At 37.5% G+C, this 11,249-nt stretch overlaps 1 pseudogene; it reads right to left on the bottom strand.

Annotated features, from left to right (window-relative positions):
- Positions 1-220: 220 nt before the first annotated feature.
- On the bottom strand, positions 221-2,373 carry LOC142634987 (uncharacterized; annotated as a pseudogene).
- Positions 2,374-11,249: the final 8,876 nt, after the last annotated feature.

Below are 11,249 nucleotides of genomic sequence, written 5' to 3'. Positions count from 1 at the left end.
TTAATAGTTTATATATATTTTTTCATTATTTATTTAAAGGAAGATTTTTTTTTAATGGGCTTGGTACTTCACATTCAAATCTAAGGACAAAATGGAAAAAACAAATAATTCATTTAAGATTCCTAGGAATACACCAAGCATTATCATCTCACATTCCTGTGAATCTCCCAATAAAACCAAACATAGGAATAACTACATTCCTGAGAATCTAGATGCCAGGAGTAATGTGGATTCCTCGTACCAAACGCCACATAAGAGATTTCATATCAGTCCGTGTATAAGAGGTTTATAAGAGAAAAAAAATGTAAAATTTACGCAATTTTACTTAAAAATAATTGACATCAATCCTTGCATAATTGTTTTTTCTACAACTCCCCCTCCCCTAAAAAAAAAAAAAAAATAGAGAATCGCTAGAACAGCCAAACCCACAAATAAAGTGAAAAAGATGTTGGGAACTTTACTTGATTTAAGAGGTTCAAAATATTTGCAGTTGTTAATGATGAAAGATGGCTTATCAGCACAGAGAGCAATATTGTTCAGCAGCTCATATGCATCATTTTCAAACTGGGTTGGGGTCCTCCCAGTCAAGTGATTGGAAGAGAGATTGAGTAAAGTGAATTTCAACAGGCCAAGCTAGGGTGGTATTTGGCCGGAAAGTTGGTTTTTTGACAAGTCCAACTCTGTAAGACCTGCCAAATTACCTAATTTCTCCGGAATAAGCCCAGAGAAATGAAATCTGATGGAAGGGAGCCTGAGAGTTGATTTTGATCAAGTAAAAGAGCTGTTAAATAAGTAAGAGATGTTAACTCCGGAGGAATTGTGCCAATAAAGTGGTTATTACTAGCCTTAAATACCACCAAAGTCTTCCAAGAAGACACTCCAGCTGGGATCGTACCAGAAAAGTTGAGAGACTCCTTGCCACACTTTGAGCCAGAAAAGTTGAGAGACTCCTTGCCACAATTTGAGGAAGCCCACCTGTAAAGGAATTGTTGCTTAAAATCAAGATGTCCAAATTCAATGATGTCTATAGGCCGCTAAGAATATCCCTAGAAAGCCTATTATTGTAAACAGTCACAATTTTCAAACCATTGCAATTGCCAAGCGACTTAGGCATTCTCCAGTGAGGTTGTTGTTAAAATCTACCACACCCAACAACCCTCCGTTATCACACAAGTGTTCTGGCAACTCACCTTCAAGCCTATTGTCTGCAACTCTTGGAACTCTACAAGCATAGAATACCGCCCAAATTCCAGAACAGATTTTCTGATAAATTGTTGCTAAACACTTTTAAGGACCACCAGACTTGGAAGACGACCAATACTGTCCGGGATTTTTCCAGATAACTGATTGAAAAACAAACTTAGAACCGTCATGTTTCTGAGTCTGCCAAAATCATCAGGTATGGTTCCGGTCAATTTACTATCCGAGAGATCAACAACATCAATGTTAAATGCTTCAACCACGCGAGGAATCTCCCCAGACTATTGGTTCCTGAAAAGATACACAATACTTAAATTCTTTGGCATAAACAAATTGCTAGGAATTTTACCTGTCAGATTGCTCTTTGACAAATCCAAATGCACCAAAGCTTCCATTTCTCCAATCGTTTCTGGAATTTCCCCATTCAAATTAGACCCAGAAATCCATAAATACTCGAGCTTCTTTAACTGCGTAAAGCTTGGTGGCAACTCTGCTGCTGTCATGTTTACATTATAGGCCAACTGCAGTGATTCAAGATTGAACAAGTTGCCTATTTCTCACGGGAAAGAACCGTAAAATGCACACTGCAAAAGCTGAAGCGTCCTTGGCTCCGTTAACTGTCCAATAGATGATGGAATGTTACGATAGAAGCTGTTGGCTCCAAGGTTGAGGTGGCGCAGGTGAGACAAGCGGTAAATGTCAAAGGAGATTGTGCCAACGAAGTAATTCTGCGAGAGGTCGAGCTCTACGAGCTTGGAACAGTTGCAGAGAGCTTTAGGAAACTCTTGAGAAATGGTTGTTTGAAAGGTCAATGACTGTGAGATTCTTGAGGTCACAGATGAAGGGTGGTACTGTTTGGGTGATGTTCTTGTTTTGAAGTAGTAGTTGGGTGACTTTTCCATTGGTGCAAGTGATCTCTTGCCAATCACCGCTGTGGGAGGAGTTTAAGGGGTTCAAGTGGCTTGGAGATGGTGGATCTTGCCAGTCGCCACTATCTTTAAGCCACTTGAACTCCTTAAACCCAAGTGGCTTAGAGAAAATCCAATGTTGCTTTAGTTTCAGTAGGACTGTTTGTTCTTTGTCATTGAGCTGAGACTTAGAGTTTGCTTGGCCGAAAAGGAGGAGAAGGAAGGAGACAGAGACGGAACTATGTGAGGGCTGGGGGGGCCATGCCCCCCAGATTTTTCAAAATTATGCTTAAAAATGACCCAATAGACCCAAAAATAAAACTATCTACTTTGCCCGATTGCCCCATGAATAACAAAAAATACCTCTAATCAAAACAAACCCAATTGTCCCAAGAATAATAAGAATAACCTCTAGACAAACCAAAATTAAAAATAAAATAGGACATAAATCTAGACTAAACAAACCCAATAACACAAATAACCTTAAGATTAAATAAAAATCCTGTCTAAACCAAAAAGTATACACAATATAATCACAAATTTGAAATAACTTAACAGATATCACAAATCCCCAATTTTACCCATTAAAACTTTTCCCCCTCTGTCTCACTCTCTAGCTCATTCTTAAATGCTTCCACACACCAATCCTAACCAGCTGCATGGTTTGGTTCGTCTGCTTCTTTGGCTTGGTGCATCTCCACCTCTAATCTAGCCCATTGTTTACACTCACTCACAAGTTGATTTGGTTAAGGTATGGACTCATGGATCCATCTTCTCTTATCTCTCTCATGTTCTGGTGTGGTGTGACTTTAGTTAAGACCTTGGGCATGTGACTGAATATATTTTCTTTGTTTCTCTATTTGTTTGGTTTATCTCTAGACACACATTTTTGATCAAGTGCCAGTTGTGGGTTGTGATCGTGTGATTTGGAACCGATATATATTAACGTTATTTTATTGTGTTGTGGGGGCACGGAAGCATGATGTAGAATGTGCTAGAATAATGAATAGCACCGTAGATGTTAATAATGATATGTAACCGTTGATTGGAGTGTAAAGGTTTAGAGAACAACCATTTGGAAATTATGCCCGTTTGGTAAAATTATTCTAATAACATTGTTTGTATTTTTTAAAAGTATATGTGAGTAAAAAAGTATGTAAAAATACGTGTAATGTTGTTTAAAAATTAAAAAATGTACTTAAAATACCATACCAAATGGCCAAAATTAATTTCTTTTTGATTTGTCAATTAATGATTAAAATGGAGTGAAAAATTAGAACTAGAATTTAATGTGACAAGTTAATTAATTCAGTGTAAAAATTAGAATTTAATTAGAGTTTAATTTTACGTCACGTCTCATGACTCTCATTTAATGTAAATTTTTTTTTAATTTTTGTACCAAGTAAGTTAATTCAATGTAGAAAACAAGAAGTTCAATATAAATCCATCAAAAACCTAATCATATATATATAACCAATGCTCAAAGAAAATTTAATTAAATTTAAATTTGAATTTTGTTTTTGTTTGCTTTCCATACAAATTAAATTGTTTAAATTTTTTATGTTATTTTATCTCTGAACTAATAAGCAAATTTTTTATACTATTTCTATTTAGATATTGTATGCCAAGATCTTGAAAGTAATAAATTGTAATTGAGCCGAACGATCTTGTATACCTATCCCCATTCAATTTATGAGATGTTATTGGACCAATTTATTCTTTTATTTTGTGTTGTATTTAGTAGAATTTCACAAACAGTGGTTGTAAATTAATATTATTTATGTAGTATCTAAGAGTGATTTTCAAAATTGTATACATAATAGCAGTGTAATGAGAAACTTGACTTATTCAATATCATTAAAATTCTAGAAAAAATTGTTTTAGTAATTTCAAATGTCCTGATTGAACTAATATCATATATGTTTTATAAACCAAGTTAACATTAATAGTACCACTATAATTCATAATTTCTTAACGTAAGCTTAGGTTACATAATAGTTATTAGAATAAGTGTATGTTTGGCCCCAACTTAAAAAGTCAGTTTATTTTACTATTCAGTTTATTTTTGCTACTATTCATATGTCTTATTGCATTTTTAGATATTATTCATAAGTTTTACTGTTCCTTTTTACTAATCTTTTGCTTTTATATATATATATATATATATATATATATATATATATATATACCTTCAAAAAAAAATTTTAACTTCAAAGAAATAAACAGATCCGAGACAAGAACAACCCCTGTTAACAAATCCATTGATTTTTTAGTTTTTACTGGTCATTAGCACAATTCGTAATAATCTTCTTTTGGCTCACTTTTCTGTTCTTACTGCTTTTCTTTTTCCGAATATTACCTAACCCCTCCGTCTGTCTCCCACTTTTAAAATAGCACTAGAAACGGTTGGCGTGCTCGATCGTTTTAACGCATTTCTAGACAATGTGCAGTGTGTGGCTGGAATATCAGTCAAATCTCACTTTTATGCAAATGCAAACTGGGATGACGCAACAGGCCCCACTAGACTTAATTATATGTGTCTTCTCGGTATTCCTCCCCCATCTCAGTATATGATATAATCTTTTATTTTGTTGTGATGTGAACCTTATTTTAATAATATTCATGATAAAAGATTCTGCTGTGATTATTGTAATAGAAATGATTATAATAAATATAGGATAAATTTTATTAATGTGTGTCTTTATGACATACAATAATTAATTATTTTTAAAAATAATTTTTTAAAAATTAAAAAAATATTGACAGTTTTTTTAATTTTTAATAAAATATTTTTAAAATATTTTCTTAGGACACACATTAACCGAACTCTTCTTTTAAAAAAATTTAAATATCAAAACCATATTATACTAAAATGGTAAAATTTGTCACAAATTCTGTACTTAACTAATAGATCATAGAGTTTTTAGGGATCAAATCCTCACTCTCCTTATTATTGTAACTATCAAATAATAATAATGATAGTAAACTTTCATTTTCAGTACTTTTTTTATAATTCGTGAATTCTTTAAAATAACACTTATTTACAAATAAACAAATAACTTCAACTCGAAAAAGATTTATGGCATCTCTCAATCAAACCTTGAGCTAAGAATAAGTAGCAATGACTTATTGTAAATGACATTTATAGCAATATATATATATATATATAATCAATAATAATATTAAATTATAAAATCATCTCCTTCTCAAAAAAAAAAATTATAAAGCCATCTTGTTAATGACGAAAAATATAAAAAATAAAAATATAAAAAAGCAATTTTGTTGGTGTAGTTGAACAGTATGATAGCATCAAAATCTTAAACTTTTAATTTACAAAATAACACTTTTTTTTTATGAGAAAAATAACACTTATTTACATATAAACAAATAACTTCAACTCTAAAAAGATTTATGAAATCTCTCAATCAAACCTTGAGCTAAGAATAAGTAGCAATGATTTATTGTAATTGACATTTATAGCAAAAAATATATATACATATATATATATAATCAATAATAATATTAAATTATAAAGTCATCTTGTTAATGACAAAAAATATAAAAATAAATTTTTTTAAAAACAATTCTGTTTGTGGAGTTGAACAGTATGATAGCATCAAAATCTTAAACTTTTAATTTTGAACAATCCAACCACCAAAATGTCAAACAAAACATATAGTTAATTATAATATATAATTCTTTTTTTTTTTTTCTAGGCGAAGATTTTTTTTTATATAAAGGGATTTTTTGTTTTTTAATCTAATATGATTTTTATTTTTGATTTGGGGTTAATTTTTAAGGGGGCTTAACTGAAATTTCCAAAATATTTTAAATTTCCAGTAGCTCCTCTGTGAACGGAACGTCAAAGCTAGAAATAACAGTCAATTTTCTAAGTCTTTGGCAGGAAAATTCTTTTTTGAAAGGGAATAACATTTCATTAAAACAATAACAGTCAATACAATGAGACCTGCTAAGCAGGGAAGAGAAACAAGTTCAGTACATTATATCAGTAAGTAGAAACGGCAAGATAAAGGAGGGAGCAGCTCCTTTCCAAATTTGGTAGTTTCTCCTTCGCTCTTTTTTCTAGCATATTGAGCAAGTTCATGAGCTCCATTGCGTTATAGCTTCTACTTAAGTGCTTAAAATGATAAAAAAAAAACACAGACATACACAAACAAACACAGATCGGTGCTTGACTGGTAGATCGGTGCTTGACTGGTCGAAGCTCGTGAGTCTTGCCGTGGATCGGAGCTCGCGGACGCTGGATTGGAGCTAGCGGATCGCCGATCGGAGCTCGCGGATCGGCGATCAGAGCTGGCGGATCGCCAATCGGAGCTCGCAAATCATGATCGGAGCTCGCGGATCGCCGATCGGACCTCGCAGATCGCCGATCGCGATCGGAGCTCACGGATGGTGATCTGAGCTCGTCGACCGGACTCTCGGATGGTGATCTAAGCTCGTGACCGGAGAGGGAGTTAATGGAGAGGGAGAGGGAGAGTCACTTTATGGGATCCGAGAGAGGGCGGAATCCATTTAGAGAAATGAGTTAGGAGAGAGTTAGGTCGAACTTCCAATTGGCATATCACGAGTAGTCATCCACAATTTTTTTTGCCATATGCCATACCTGAAGTGGGGAGAGGCTATCTTCCTTGTGCACAATTCTGTTTTTGTTTGACCATAAGGCCCAAGCCATGGCAAAGAATAACTCCAGGTCTTGAGACGTTGAGTGAGAAAGAATAAGTTAGTAAATAATGTAAACAATTCTAATAGAAGCTGGGAAGTAAACAATGTAAAAACATTAAAATACACATGATAAGTTAGTAACATAGTAAAAGATTTCTCTCCCCAGTAGGAGCTTCTTTTCTCTCTTCTTTGACACGAGACTTCCCTCCCCTCACTGGGGTTCTTTGACTAGTAACAAAACCTCTATAAGTAGTAGCCTTTTCCCTTACCACCATGGACGACACAGTCCTAAATGACCTCCAAAATCTAAAGCTAACTAAAGAAGAAGGCGAAGAAATCTGCCTTTCACAAACTAATCAAAGCACCCTCCTTGAAGAGTGCTCATTAAGCCTCTTTGGGAAACTCCTTTCTAATCACCAGCAGAATAGCCGCGCCCTCAAGAACACTCTCAGAGCAGCTTGGAAGTTATGATTTGATTTACGAATAGTGGATGTAGGTTATGGCATCATGCAATTTAAGTTTGGTTCTAGGTTTCAGTTGGAATGGGTCGAGAAGAGCGGTCCATGGAATTTCGAAAACAATTTCCTCCTTTTATGTCGCTAGAAACTGGGTCTCTCTTCAACAAACATTACATTCACGCATACCCCTTTTTGGGTTCAAGTTTGGGGGCTTCCCTTTGAGTTCATGACCGAAGGGATAGGCAAAGATATAGAAAACACGGTTGGAAAATTTCTTGAGGTGGACAGCCGTTCCTGGCAGTCTGATCAAGCAAAGTTCATGCGCGTCAGGGTTGAAGTCCAACTGGACAAACCTCTTCGTAGAGGGGGTTTCATGTCCAGCCTTGAGGGTGGCAAGCACTAGGTCTCCTTTAAGTACGAGAGGATTCCAACGCTCTGCTTCAGTTGTGGAAGGATCGGGCATGATGTTAAACATTGCTCAACAACATCAACCGAGCTCGAGGCAAAGCATCAATATGGCGATTGGATGAGAGTTGGCTGGGTTTCAAAAAGGGGACCGAGTAAACCCCAGACCATCGGTAGTGAAGGCCAAGCAGCGACGAACGAAGGCACCGAGGCTGTGGGAAACTGTGCCACTACGAACACCTCGAGCATGCTTGACTCTGATAACCTCGGGGAAACAAATGCCTCTGGTGAAAATTCAGCGTTGGGAGCTGTCCAAAAGGAAATCTTAGAAAAATCTTAGTCCATACTGCTTCTACAGGCGACAGAAAATTGGGATGGATGGGACAAGCCGAAGCATACTAAGGAAGCAAAAGAGAAGTTACGTGATCAAGGTGAACGTAAGATGGATTTCGATAGCACCCATGAGCCCAATATGAGTAAGCTGGAGGAGTGCTCTACAGTGGGCCAAACAAAACAATCAACAGGAAAAGCCCACGAAGTCACAAGTCCATTAAGACAAGTACTTGAATGTAAATGCAAGACTGAGGCCACTCTGGTAGTGCAAGGCCCAGCTAAAGGCTTTCAACAAAGGAAAAAGCCGAGCTTGAAGAAAATAGCTAGGCAAGTGGCCCAGCACCAAACCCAAGCACAAGACACGGAAATGCTTAACTCAGATTTTGGCGTGGGTTCAAAAAGGCCAGGTACATTAAAACAGCTACTGAAGAAAACAAAGCTCAAAAAAGGTTATTCATTTCTTCTTCACCCCCTCGCCTTTCACCCCCTCGCTCCTCTCCTCTTGATAGTATATCGGCGGTGGCTGCTACGCAGCACCACCGGGAGCAATGATTGCCCTTGGTTGGAACTGCCGAGGGCTTGGGAACCCCCGGACAGTCAGAGTGCTGCGAGAATTTATGCAGCGATGGGCTCCCAAAATCGTCTTCCTTGCGGAGACAAAACTGAATAAAAGAGAATCAAACAAGAAAAGGAGGTCTTTGGCACATCTAAATTGTTTATTTGTTTCTAGTAGAGGTCAGAGTGGTGGTCTTGCAATGATTTAGACAAAGGATACTTCCCTTGACATTAGGACATATAGCCCTCACCACATAGATGCAATTGTCACCGAACCTGGGACCGGTTTTAAATGGAGAGTTACTGGATTTTATGGGCATTCGGACACTCACTAAAGACATGAATCTTGGAAGCTTCTAACCTCCCTTCACCATCAATGTCAGCTCCCCCGGCTCTGTTTGGGGGATTTTAACGAAATAGTTTCAATGAGTGAAAAACAGGGGGAGCACTGAGGTCGCAAAATCAAATGGATGGTTTCAGAAGTGTGATTAACCTATGCAATTTTAGAAACCTAGGCTACAATGGTTCAAATTTCACATGGTGTAATATTAGGGAGGGGTCTGACAGAATTTATATGTGCCTTGATCGAGCACTAGCAACGGATGATTGGAAAAGCCATTTCCAAAACATAAGAGTGCACCACCTCATTGACTCCACCTCTGACCATTGTGCTCTTCTTATATCGGATAAGGTAGTGGTGCAGTCACCACTGAGGCGTCGCTTTCACTTTGAGGCGATGTGGACTCACAAAGAATAGTGCAAAGAGGTTATACGTGAGGCTTGGAATGCCTGTCTTGACACAACCTCTCCTAAGGGTCTCGCTCTTAGTCTTAGAAATTGTGCTGCTGACCTCTCACGTTGGAGTTCCTCAGTCTTTGGTCAGATACCAAAACAGATTAAGGAAAAAAGAATAGCCCTACAATCTCTTGTCCTGCAAGATACTGATGGCAGCTATGGGGCTGAAATAAATGGTCTGAGGAAGGATATAAATGACCTACTTGATAGTGAGGAAATCTACTAGAACCAAAGGTCAAGAGTCCAATGGCTGAAGGAAGGAGACTGCAACACAAAGTTCTTCCACTTTCGAGCTTCGGAAAGGAAAACGAAAAACTCTATCTTGGGACTCCGAGATGACAATGGAACTTGGTATGATACAAATGATACTAAAGCTGATGTTGTGGTCCAATATTTCAGGAACATCTATACATCGTCTCAACCAGCTAGCTTTGAAGATGTAATTGCTGCATTACCTTCTCGAGTCATGGATGAAATGAACATGGATTTGATCAAGGAGTTCTCCAAAGATGAAGTTATCACTGCCATTAAGCAAATGCATCCAACTAAGGCTCCTGGTCCCGATGGTATGTCAGCAATTTTCTTTCAGCAATATTGGGATATTGTTGGTAATAGTGTTGTTAATATAGTGCTAAATGTGCTTAATTTTAATATGCCTATTGCTGAAATAAATAAAACTAACATTGCTCTTATCCCAAAGAAAAAATCTGCAACAAAAATGGCTAGCTTTAGGCCAATCAGCTTAAGCAATGTGTTTATAAGAACATTGCCAAAGTCCTATCCAACAGGCTCAAGATTGTGCTTCCTCAGATCATTACTGAAAACCAAAGTGCATTTCTTACTGAGCGCCTCATTACGGATAACATATTGGTGGCCTTCGAAATCATGCATTATCTCAATAACAAGTGAGAGGGGAAGGAGAGTTTTATGGCTGTTAAATTGGATATAAGCAAAGCTTTTGACCGTGTTGAGTGGGGTTTCATTGAAGTGGTAATGGAAAAACTTGGGTTTCACGAGCGGTGGATCAGCCTAATCATGCATTGTATTACCACAGTCACGTACTCTGTTCTCATTAATGGCAAGGCTTATGGCTGCATCAGCCCCACAAGAGGCCTTAGGCAGGGGGACCCTCTTTCCCCCTACCTGTTTATTCTTTGTGCTGAAGGCCTCTCCTTCCTCATCAATAGGGTTGTTCGAAATAGGGAGCTAAATGGCATCTCAATCAGCCGAGGGGTGTCCTCAAGTGAGCCATTTGTTCTTCGCCGATGATAGCCTGCTTTTTTGCCATGCTAACAGCCAAGAATGACACAAGCTCACTGAGATTCTTGCTACCTATGAAGCTGCATCGAGTCAAAAAATTAACATGGACAATTCATCCATATTTTTCAGCCATCATGCATCTCCGGAAACTAAGGAAGTAGTTTTCGACATCCTTGGCCCAATGCAAGACTCTAGGCACTCCAAGTACCTTGGTCTCCCATCCATCATTGGAAAGTCTAAGAACGAGGTTTTTGCGGAAATAAAAGAGAAAGTGGGAAGGAAACTCTCCGGATGGAAGGAATCAATGCTTTCTATGGGTGGTAAAGAAATCCTTATCAAGGCCGTCGCTTAAGCTGTGCCCACATACACTATGAGTTGTTTTCTCCTTCCAAAAGGACTATGTGATGACCTTGAAAGCATGACACATAATTTTTGGTGGGGCAGCGGCAACAAGAGAAAAAAATTGCTTGGGTTGCATGGAAAAAAATGTGCAAGTCCAAAAGCCATGGGGGAATGGGTTTCCGAAACCTCCATGCTTTCAACTTGGCCATGTTAGCTAAGCAAGCATGGAGACTCCTTACTCGGCCAGACTCGTTGATCTCAAGAATATACAAGGCAAGATATTTTCCATCTTGTGACGTTTCAATGCTAA

The sequence above is a fragment of the Castanea sativa genome, chromosome 5 (genome assembly GCF_040712315.1).
Source record: "Castanea sativa cultivar Marrone di Chiusa Pesio chromosome 5, ASM4071231v1".
NCBI lineage: Eukaryota > Viridiplantae > Streptophyta > Magnoliopsida > Fagales > Fagaceae > Castanea > Castanea sativa.
The sequence above is the reverse complement of the archived record's forward strand: the minus strand, read 5'-3'. Positions and strand labels throughout refer to the sequence as shown.